The sequence below is a fragment of the Gorilla gorilla genome, chromosome 23 (genome assembly GCF_029281585.2).
Source record: "Gorilla gorilla gorilla isolate KB3781 chromosome 23, NHGRI_mGorGor1-v2.1_pri, whole genome shotgun sequence".
In the NCBI taxonomy this organism is placed as follows: domain Eukaryota; kingdom Metazoa; phylum Chordata; class Mammalia; order Primates; family Hominidae; genus Gorilla; species Gorilla gorilla.
In genome coordinates this window covers 48638923-48651050 of record NC_086018.1, presented here as the reverse complement: position 1 = coordinate 48651050, position 12128 = coordinate 48638923, and the positions used below count along the sequence as shown (strand labels likewise).

At 45.2% G+C, this 12128-nt stretch overlaps 1 protein-coding gene across 1 annotated transcript in view; it reads right to left on the bottom strand.

The window, feature by feature from the left end:
- Positions 1–12128, bottom strand: part of MAPK8IP2 (mitogen-activated protein kinase 8 interacting protein 2) — a 28924-nt gene that overhangs the window by 13768 nt on the left and 3028 nt on the right. The window contains exons 2-4 of the mRNA XM_031005302.3: positions 11705–11814; positions 11391–11500; positions 10912–11097 (exon numbers count right to left, since the gene is read on the bottom strand). The gene's annotated coding sequence lies outside the window, so the exon portion shown is untranslated. The remainder of the gene's footprint in view (positions 1–10911; positions 11098–11390; positions 11501–11704; positions 11815–12128) is intronic.

The window sequence follows — 12128 nt, the reverse complement described above, 5'->3', positions numbered from 1 at the left end:
CAAATTTCATCTTAGATCCTCATCCCCAAAACCTTCCTCGAGCCTCTCCCCTTCCTTCCCTCCCTCTTAAAAGATGGTCACTCCCAGGTCCCATGAGCGTAAAGACCATGAGATGGGGGATACCACCCACAATTTTATCTGTGGACCTCCCGTCTTGCCCCCAGAGCACAGATGGAAGACCGTCGGCCTTAAAGTCTGAAACAGGGGAGCCACTCTTCATTTTGCACCAACTTGTTGAACGTGGGCAAATTACTCAATCCCTCCAGATCTTGGTTTCTTCCTCTGAGCAATGGTGCTGCGAGGACCACATGTCATGTGTAAGCCCCAGACACAGGCCCTGTTGTTTGTTGGTGATCATTTAAGGCTCACCTTTCCCCTGCTCCTCACACCGGACATGGCCTCCCAGTCCCCCAGGGCTGCTCTGTGCAGCTCAGGGATACATTAGTGAAAAGGCAGCATCTCTTTCCTGAGGGGATTTATGCTCCTTACATCATGCACATTTTATCAAATTTGCACCTTCCTTGTGTGCTCCTCAGAGCATCACTGTATGGATGAACAAATGGGGGTCCACAGGGAGCTGAACATCCCTCCTTGAAGTTCCTCCTCTGGCCTGTGTGCCATGGGCACTGGGTTTTCCTTCCTGACCACCACCCGTTGTCAGCGTCCTTCCAGACTCCTTCTCCTTCAATGACAAATCAAGATGTTGTGACGTGACCATTTTAACGCTTTCTTCCCTCTATGGTGCACGAATGGCATAGACATTACAAAGCACAAAATTGATTGGACTTAGAAGGGAGAGTTGGAATCGCAACAGCTTCCACAGTCCTGACCACAGCAATTCTAAAAAGTCAGAGGACATTTTCTGACAACTTTCTGAGAGATTAGAAAACAAATGCAAACTATCAGTATTTATTGTACTCATATTTCACAGAAATCACAAACACAAAATAAATATGCCAATGGTTAAAACTGCAAACAGACACATTTAATAAAGATGCAGATTAAGAGTTCTACCTTCACCATGGTGAAGTCCTAACGCCACCATTTCCCGAATCTTCATTTTTATGCAGCCAGGTCTCTCATCACCACCTCCTACTTTTCTTGGTCTCTTGCTGCATTACTATAACAGCCACTTTTTTTTTTTTTTTTTTTTTTTGAGACAGGGTCTTGCTCTGTCACCCAGGCAAGAATGTAGTGGTGCAATCTCAGCTCACTGCAACCTCTGCCTCCTAGGTTCAAGCAATTCTCCCACTTCATTCCTCAGAGTAGTTGGACTATAGGTGTGTGCCACCACACCTGGCTAATGTTTTTATTTTTTGTAGAGACAGGGTTTCATCATGTTGCTCAGCCTGGTCTCAAACTCCTGAGCTCAAGCGTTCCACTGACCTCAGCCTCCCAAAGTGCTGGGATTACAGGCGTGAGCCACTGTGTCAAGCCTTTTTTTTTTTTTTTTTTAACTCCATAAGAAATGTGCTTCAATTACTATTACTGTGTAACAAATTATCCTCAAATTTAGTGGATTAAAACAATTAAGTTGTTATTTACAATTGTTTGTTTTGAGGGTGGAAATTCAGGAAGGACTCCAATGGGAAGTTCTTGCCTGGGTCTCTTTTGAGGTTTGGTTGCAGTTGGAGGTGTGCCTGGCTGGAGGTCTGAGATGGGTCATTCAGAAGGTTGTCAGTGGACGCTGAGTGTGAGCCGGGGGCTCTGCTGCGGCTGTCACCAGCACATCCACTGGGCTCTCCTGCATCGTGGTCTCAGGGTAGTTTCTTTTTCTTTCTTTTTTTTTTTTTTGAAGACAAGAGTCTCGCTCTGTCACCCAGGTTGGAGTGCAGTGGTGTGATCTTGGCTCACTGCAACCTCCACCTCCTGGGTTCAAGTGATTCTCCCACCTCAGCCTCCCGAGTAGCTGGGATTATAGGTGCCTGCCAGCACGCCCAGCTCATTTTTTTTGTATTTTTAGTAGAGGCGGGTTTTTGCCACGTTGGCCAGGCTGGTCTGGAACTCCTGACCTCAGGTGATCCGCCCACCTCGGCCTCCCAAAATGCTAGGACTACAGGCATGAGTCACCGCACCCAGCCAAGGGTAGAGTTTCTACATGATGGCTGGTTCCCATCAGAGTGAGGATCCTTGGAGGGCATGCCCTTTTCTGGTCTAACCTTGGAAGTCCTACAGCATCCCTGCTGCTGTGCCTATTGGTCAAAGCAGTTGCAAGCCTACCCAGCTTCAAGAGGGGGGTCACAGACCCTACCCCTCCATGGGAAAAGTGTCAAAGAACTTAGGAGCTGCGTCATAAAACCACCGCAAATCTCCAGTCCATGTGTCATGAAACCACCGCAAACCTCCAGTCCATGTGTCATGAAACCACCGCAAACCTCCAGTCCATGTGTCATGAAACCACCGCAAACCTCCAGTCCATGTGTCATGAAACCACCGCAAACCTCCAGTCCATGTGTCATGAAAACACCGCAAACCTCCAGTCCATGTGTCATGAAACCACCGCAAACCTCCAGTCCATGTGTCATGAAACCACCGCAAACCTCCAGTCCATGTGTCATGAAACCACCGCAAACCTCCAGTCCATGTGTCATGAAACCACCGCAAACCTCCAGTCCATGTGTCATGAAACCACCGCAAACCTCCAGTCCATGTGTCATGAAACCACCGCAAACCTCCAGTCCATGTGTCATGAAACCACCGCAAACCTCCAGTCCATGTGTCATGAAAACACCGCAAACCTCCAGTCCATGTGTCATGAAACCACCGCAAACCTCCAGTCCATGTGTCATGAAACCACCGCAAACCTCCAGTCCATGTGTCATGAAACCACCGCAAACCTCCAGTCCATGTGTCATGAAACCACCGCAAACCTCCAGTCCATGTGTCATGAAACCACCGCAAACCTCCAGTCCATGTGTCATGAAACCACCGCAAACCTCCAGTCCATGTGTCATGAAACCACCGCAAACCTCCAGTCCATGTGTCATGAAACCACCGCAAACCTCCAGTCCATGTGTCATGAAACCACCGCAAACCTCCAGTCCATGTGTCATGAAACCACCGCAAACCTCCAGTCCATGTGTCATGAAACCACCGCAAACCTCCAGTCCATGTGTCATGAAACCACCGCAAACCTCCAGTCCATGTGTCATGAAAACACCGCAAACCTCCAGTCCGCTGAACCTCGCTCTTTCCTCAATGTCCACTCAAGTTTCTTGCCTGACATTAACCCTCTGAATCGTCAACTTGTCCTTCTCTTCTGGATCATTTCCATCAGCAAACAAGCATAACCTATGTTAAAGAAAATGGTAATTCTCACCTGACGGTACAGGACATCCAAAATCATGGCATTTACAACATTGTTATGCCTTAATGAAAGTGACAGTAGGCCGGGCGCGGTGGCTCACGCCTGTAATCCCAGCACTTTGGGAGGCCGAGGCAGGCGGATCACAAGGTCAGGAGATCAAGCACAACGGCTAACACAGTGAAACCCCATCTCTACTAAAAATACAAAAAATTAGCCAGGCGTGGTGGCGGGCGCCTGTAGTCCCAGCTACTCGGGAGGCTGAGGCAGGAGAATGGCATGAATCTGGGAGGCGGAGCTTGCAGTGAGCCAAGATCATGCCACTGCCCTCCAGCCTGGGCGACAGAGCAAGACTCTGTCTCAAAAAAAAAAAAAAATCCTTCTGGTTTAAGAAAGAAATCTCACACATAATTATACCTTTCCGAAAACAGATTTCTATCAGTGCAGAAGATGATTATAACATGCATCAGTTGAAGTTTTTAAATAGATTGCTACTATCAGGAATTTTTTTTTTTTTTTTTGAGACACGATTTTGCTCTGTCGTCCAGGCTGGAGTGCAGTGGTGCAATCATAGTTCACTGCAACAACCACCTCCCAGGCTTAAGCCATTCTCCCTGCTTCAGCCTTCCAAGTAGCTGGGACTACAGGTGTGTACTACCACACCCAACTCATTTTTGTATTTTAGTAGAGATGGGGTCTCACCATGTTGGCCAGGCTGGTCTCAAACTCCTGAACTCAAGTGATCCGCCTGCCTCGGCCTCCCAGAGTGCTGAGATTAAAAGCATGAGCCACCACGCCTTGCCAGGAAATTTTTTAAATCTCTGAAATCTGAATGTCTCACTAGACTCCTTCATAGAACGTACATGCCCAAAGACACTTTTATAATAACTGAAAAAACAACAGGATTATACACTTTCATGAAAGTCTTTGCACTGCAGCAGAGTCATAGCCCCAAGGAGGACAGCACTGCAGCCTCGACAAATCTCTCTCTGACATACAAATTTTGGAGAGTTTTCCATTTACTGCGATGAGCGCAAAGGGAACAGGCCCAGCAAAGCATGCCAGGAGCTATCAAGCTGGAGAATGTCTGGTGAGCGCTTCCCAGATTTCCCCAGTTCCTCCCAAAGATGCACTAAAGTTGGTGATGACAGGGCTCTGCCTGACAGGGAGACTCCCTGATAGGTTGCTGGAGACCCTGAACAGAGATTTACCAAGCCTCTTTTTTTTTTGGCGGGGGGACGGAGTCTCGCTCTGTTGCCCAGACTGGAGTGCAGTGGTGCGATCTCGGCTCACTGCAAGCTCCGCCTCCCTGGTTCACACCATTCTCCTGCCTCGTCCTTCCAAGTAGCTGGGACTACAGGCGCCCGCCACCGCGCCCGTCTAATTTTTTGTATTTTTTAGTAGAGATGGGGTTTCACCGTGTCAGCCAGGATGGTCTCGATCTCGACCTTGTGATCTGCCCACCTCGGCCTCCCAAAGTGCTGGGATTACAGGAGTGAGCCACCGCGCCCGGCTGGCTATCAGGCCTCTTACACCCACAAACTTGTCATCCTGGAACTCCCAGCATAATTACCTAATTTGATTAACAAAAACTGTCTTTTTTTTTTTTTTTTTTTTTGAGATAGGGTCTCACTCTGTCACCCAGGCTGAAGTGCAGGGATGTGATCTTGGCTCACTGCAACCTCCGCCTCCTAAGCTCAAGCAAACCTCTCACCTCAGCCTCCCAAGTAGCTAGGACTACAGGCACCCGCCACCATGCCTGGCTAATTTTTGTATTTTTTTTTTTTTTTTTTTTTTGTAGAGACAAGGTTTCACCATGTTTTCCAGGCTGGTCTCCAACTCCTGGGCTCAAGTGATCCACCCGCTTCGGCCTCCCAATGTGCTGGGATTACAGGCGTGAGCCACCATGTGCAGCCCCAAAAGCTGTCTTTATCCTCTGGATCTAATAGCTAAGTTCTAAGTACAATCTTGCTACATGGGCCACAGGATAAGAGACCAGGCAGCTGGCAGGATGGCACTTCTTCCCTCCCCTGCCTCACTTTCTCACCCACCCACCTTATTTCCTGCAGCTTCAAACAAACTCCTTGCATGTGAACCCTCGTTTCAGCTACTTCTGAAGGAATCGAATCTAAGGCATCCTGCTAATTGTGACACTCACACTTAAATTATCAAATCGTAAAGTTAATCAATAGTTTTACCCTTTTCCTGAACAATACAAGGACCCGAGAAGTATTTAACTCTGTTTACTCCAGTCCCAACTTAAATTTTATTATTATGCATTTTAATATTCTTTATTTTTCCTTTTTTTTTCTGGTTTTTTAGACAGAGTCTCACTGTCACGCAGGCTGGAGTGCAGTGGCATGATCTTGGCTCACTGCAGCCTCGACCTCCCGGGCTCAAGCAATCCTCTTGCTTCAGCCTCCCAAAGCACTGGGATTACAGGTGTGAGCCACTGTGCCTGGCTATTATTTTTCTTTTCAAGACCCATAGGAATTGTTATTGTTGCTTTAAGCCATCGATGTTTACTAGATTTACCCAAATGTTACCTCTTTCTATATCCTTCATTCCTTCTTCCTTGTCAGATCACCCTGTGATACCAATTCCTTACACCTTTTAAATGTTTCTTTAATGAGAATCTTCCGTAGTAAACTCAGTTTGTCTGAAAATGTCTTCATTTTGTCCTGGTTCCTGAAAGATATTTTCACAGGATACAGAATTCTGGGTCATTAGTTTCCATTATCACCTCGAAGGTCTCGTCCATTGTCCTCCTCTGGCTTTCCTTGTCGCTAGAAAACATCATCTCTCAGTCACTCCCTTGAAGGTCATTTTCCATGCATCTCCAGCTGCATTTAGGACGCTTTTGTCTTTGGTGTTCTGAAGTTTCAACGTGGTCTATCTAGGTGTGGGTTTATTTTGTATTTTTTTCTGCATGAGGTTCTCAATTATATAAATTTATATGAATTTCTCAATTATGTGACTTTCATTAGTTTAGAAATTTCACAGCCATTATCTCTTCAAATATTTCCTCTGCTCCCTTCCATCTCTTCTCCTTCTGGCACTCTAATTAGGCTCATGTTGGATTTTCCCATTCTAGCCTTTATGTCTCTTAACCCTTTTTCCAGGTTTTCCAAATCTATGTCTTTCCAGGCAGCATTCTGTATACTGTATTCATATTTATCTTTTAGCTCATGAAGTCTCGCTTTGGTTATTTATAATCTTCTGTTAAACATGCATACTAAGTTTTTAATTTAGTTGAAATTAAAATTCAACTAAAATTTGAACTAAATTAAAACTTTCCTTTTAGAACTTCCATTTGGTTCTTTTCAAACTGCTTGACTATTCTTTATAGTTTTGTGGGTTTTGTACATATTTTCTTTCTTTTTCTTCTCTTTAGAGACAGGGTCTCATTGTGTTGCACAGGCTGGAGTGCAGTGGCGTGATCACGGCTCACTGTAGCCTCAACCTCCCATGCTCATGTGATTCTCTCACCTCCCGAGCACCTGGGACTACAGGTGCATACCACCGTTTCTGGCTAATTTTTTATATTTTTGTAGAGACAGGGTCTCACTATGTTGCCTAGGCTGGTCTTGAATGCCTGGGCTCAAGAATTCTCCAGCCTTGGCTTCCCAAAGTGCTGGGATTACAGGCATGAGCCACCATGCCCAGCCCTAAGACATATGCAGATGTAAAACATAACAACACCAATACAGAGGATGGGAGGAGAAATGAAAACATACTGCTGTAAGGAGGCTCTTACATTATATGTAGATACTATAACATCATGTGAGGGTAGACTATGACAAGTTAAAAATGTATATTATAAATCCTAGAGAAAACATTTTAAAAACTACAAAAAGACACAATTAATAAGCTAAGAGTGGTAATAAAACAGAATACTAAAACACACTTGATCAATCCATCAGAAAGCAGAAAAGAAGTGGAAATGGAACGAAGGTAAGATGGGACAAATAAATAGCAAGATGGTAGATTTAAACCCAATAATATCAATGATTACATTAAATAGAAATGATCTAAACTCAGATTGAAAGGCAGAGATTATCAGAATGTATTTAAAAAGCGAGACACAAACTATAAGCTACCTCAAGAAATGAAATGTTAAATATAAACACCAAGATAGGCTAAAAGTAATAGACTGGAAAGAAAGAAAAATAAAGGAGCCAGGTGTGGTGGCTCATGCCTGTAATCCCAGCAGGGAGGCCAGGGTGGGAGGATAGCATGAGCCCAGGAGTTCGAGACCAGCCAGGGCAACACAGTGGGACCCCATCTACACACACACACACACACACACACACACACACACACGCTAGCCAGGTGGTGGCACACACCTGTAGTCCCAGCTACTAAGGAGGCTGAAGGATCGCTTGAGCCCAGGAGGTCAAGGCTGCAGTAAGCTGTGATAGTGTCACTGGACTCCAGCCTGGGCAACAGAGTGAGACTCTGTCAGAAAGAAAGAAAATAAAGAAAAAGAGAGAGAGAGAGGAAGAGGAAGAGGGAGAAAGAAAGAAACAAAGAAAGAAAGAAAGAAAAGAAAGGAAGAGAAAAGTGAATTAGAAGGAAAGATCAGAATCAATGGAATAAAAAATATATACACAATTGAGGGTAATCAATGAAACCAAAAGCTGGTTCTTTAAAAAACTCAATAAGATTGGTAAACCTCTAGCTAGACTAATCAAGAAAAAAGAAGACATAAATAACCTTATCAGGAATGAAAGCACAAATATCATTACAGATTCAGCAGATATTAAAAGAATTATAACACTATGAACAACTTTATATGCCAATAAACTTGAAAATGTAAATTAAATGAACAAATTTCTTGAAAGACACAAATTACCAAAGCTGGAACAAAAAGAAAAAGAAAAATCTGAATGGCCTCATAATTACTAAAGACATTGAATTACCAATTAAAAACCTTTCCACAAAGAAAACTCCAGATCCAGATTGCCTTACTGGTGAATTCTAGCAAACATTTAAGGAAGAAATAATACTAATCCTACATAAACATTTCAGGAAACAGGAGGCAGAAACCTTCCCAACTCATGTTATGAAGCTAGAATGTCACTACTGAAAATGTGGAGAAATCGTATCACCAAAGAAACTACAATCTAGTTTGTCAAACCCTCTGACAATTCAGCTCCTAAAGTAATCCCTACAAAAGCCAGGAGGCATTTGATCCCATAGAAGAAACTATGCAGCCTCCAAGAAGGTTCCTCTCCAGTGTCCTCCTAGATGTGGACACAAAGTCTAACAGACAAGGAGAAACATTCCAGAAAACTGAGCCGGCGCTGCCAGGAAAGGGGACTTCACTGTTTATGCTCAATAGGATTTGGCAAGTGCCACAGACTAGAGATTGGGTCTAAATATGGGGTCTTTGCAGTATTTACCCAATTCTTACTCTTTTGCTTTGTTTTGTTTTTTTTTTTTGAGATGGAGTTTCACTCTTTTTGCCCAAGCTGGAGAGAATGGCGCGATCTCGGCTCACTGAAACCTCCGCCCGCTGGGTTCAAGCGATTCTCCTGCCTCAGCCTCCCGAGTAGCTGGGATTACAGGCATGCGCCACCACGCCGGCTAATTTTGTATTTTTAGTAGAGACGAGGTTTCTCCATGTGGGTCAGGCTGGTGTCTAACTCCCAACCTCAGGTGATCCGCCCACCTCAGCCTCCCAAAGTGCAGGGATTATAGGCATGAGCCACTGCGCCCGGCCCTGAATCTTTCTTTGTATGTTTGGGACACACAAAATATGTTTTAGTTTATACGTCATTGGATTAAACTAGCGTACACTGAGTTTGTTGGAGGATGAATGACAAACCTTTTATAAGTCACTGGACCACAAGGATCCACCTCTGGACCTGAAGGAGCAAATTTCATATAAGTCAGAGAACCTAAATTTTGAGCTGGATGCTGCAACTAGTTAGAACTTTTACAGTGGTCTCCCTTAAGGATAAGGTGAGTGAGTTTTGTATACAGGAAGTAGAGAGGGCATGGCCAAAGGGGCAGATGGTGCCCAAATATCAATTTTCCAGTTTTCCCATAATTTTAGAATCCCTAGCCAGCACCCACACCTGGCCTTTATCCATTCACCTGCCGATGCACACTCAGGTTGCTTCCTAACTTGGCTATTGTGAATACTGCTGCAATGAATAAGCTGGTACTGATATCCTCCAAGATACTGATTTCATTTCCTCTGGATATACATCCAGAAGTGGGATTGCTGGATTGCATGGTAGTTCTGTTTTAATTTTTTACTGTATTCCATAACGGTTGTACCAATCTACCTTTTCACCAACAGTATACAAGGGTTCTCTTTTCTCCACATCCTCGCCAATATTTGTTATCTCTTGCCTTTGTTTTTTTTTTTAAATAATAGCCAAACTAAGAGGTGCGAGGTGGATCGCGTTGTTGTCATATCTCGTTGTGGTGTTTGCATCTCCCTGATTAGTGATGTTGGGCCCCTTTCATATACCTGTTGGTCATTTGCATGTCTTCTTTGGAGAAATGTCTATTCAGGTCCTTTGCACATTTGTAAATTGGGTTATCTGGTGTTTTGCTATTGAGTTTTGTAAGTTCCTTATACATTTTGGATATTAACTCCTTATCAGATACATGATTTGCAAATACTTTCTCCCGTTCCATGGGTTGTTGATTGTACCCCTTTACTATCTTGAAAAAAAATTTATAACCTATTTTTTTAAATTACACAGTGGTCTAATGAAGGGATAGAGAGAGGAGAGTGGCAGCCAGGTCATGTCACATACATCACAAATCCACTCCACATTCTCATCTTCCCATCAGTGTAAACCACCAAGGAGTCCAGGCTTCATTCAGCCACCCAGGCACGGTCATAACTACTCCCAGGCCTTGAGCCAAAATACGGAATCAAAGATTCTCTTTGAAGTGCACTCATGTTGATAAATTTGCACTAACCTACAATTCATTCTTGGCTTTGTATCCTCACAGTCCATTCCTGTATGTATTCCCCTCGCCTTTTTTTTTTTTGAGATGGAGTTTAGCTCTGTTGCTCAGGCTGGAGTGCAGTGGCACAATCACGGCACAGGCTCAGGGGGCCGCCATGGTGTCAGAGAAGGCCTGGAGCAGGAAGTGCAAAGACACACAGCAGAGATGCAGCTCTGTGTCCACTGCAGTTAAAGGTGGGCTGAGGGCATCAGCCAAGACACCATCTCCTGCCCCCCTCAGATCTAGTCTGCTACAATATTGAGTCTACTCTGTCACGATTCTTCAAAGTAAAGGCTAGTTACAACTCCTATGAAAGCCTTAATACAAGAGGCTTAGCAGAACAAATACAATCCCCACTGCTACAGCTTCTCCCAAGTAACAGATATTCAGCAGCCACCTCCTCCTTGGCCTCACCCTCACCAGCATTCCAGCTTGTCTCCATGGCTTGCCTGGTGACGCCGCCCAGACCTTCACCCTGAGGCATCTGAGCCCTCAGGGGCTATGGCTGCTGAAAAGACCTTTTCATTGTCATTACTTGGCATGGAAGCACCAAGACAGACCTAGACGAATCCTCTAAGTGCCAGACCAATGCCTGCTTGCCCTGTTACGCAGCAGCCACGCTACCTCCTCACCGTTTATCAGGATCAAGTATCCCCTCCTTTGTGGCCTGCTGGTCCACCAGTATGAGGAGCTGAGAGTAACCTGGTGGTCTTTGCAGATTCAGGCTCAGCAGAGGTATCCTTCCTGCAACCAGCAGGAGTGCCCTCGTGGAAGCGTTTCTACCTGGGAAACAGGCTCTAATCCAGCAGATCCTAAGGCTGTGGAGACAGAATGGGAATGATGGTGAGAAGTAGCTAATCCCAACCCTTGGGTTCCTGGACCTGTGTCTTTCTTCTTGGATCCACATGAAGTATCTACTGGGGGCAGAGCACCATATATTAGACTCTGATTCAGTGTATATATCCCAACTCCTCAGGATACTGTCCTAGAACCAGGACCTCAGCTAAGCCCTTAAGAAGTCATCCCATCTTTCCAGTAGCCTAGCTGCTTTTACGTAACGCAGGATATTAGAGACGCAGTGGATCCCATGGTCATCCACACACTACCATACCTCTTTTGCTATAAAATGGCTTTCTTGGCCTGAGGCGATGTGATTCGTGATCCCATGTTGGTACACAGAGCATGCCTGAAGCTCCTGGATAGTGATGCTGGCCTGGGACCCTGTGGATACAGAAGACAAACCCTTATCCAGAGCAGGTGTCAACTCCAGCAAGGATGAAGGGCTATAACCAACTTGCCACTAAGTAACTAGTTGGGGTGCTCTAGGGATGGTATCTCAGCAGGGGCTCAGCACTGATCACTTTCAGCAGGAGTAATCACGAGACAAGCCTTGAGAAAAGAAGGCCTGTGCTGGCGGACACTAACCTGAGCTCCTTCTGCATGACGCCGCCACTCACAGTCCACTGTTCAAGCACAGGGGTAGCCAGGGGCACAGCTGACTGACATCCCATCCATCCTGCTGTTCACCAACTCCTCTGCAGTATTAACACAAGGCAGAGAGATGCACATATTGTGTGGCCACTCCTGTAGGTCCATCTTCTCCTCTTGCTCTTTTCAGGTCCCTGACCAGCCAGCAGGACGTCACAACCCAGAAGTTCATATGCATCCCTCCCTCAGGCCACTACTCTGTCCACTGCCTCCATACAAAGTGGATATCCACATGAACTGCTGGAAGCTCAGCCCCATGGAGGATTTCCTATTGTCGTCCTTTAGGGTCACCTTGAATGGGACTGTAGTGTACCTGTGGTTCACTTTCAGTTCATATCAACACATCAAACTGACCTATATA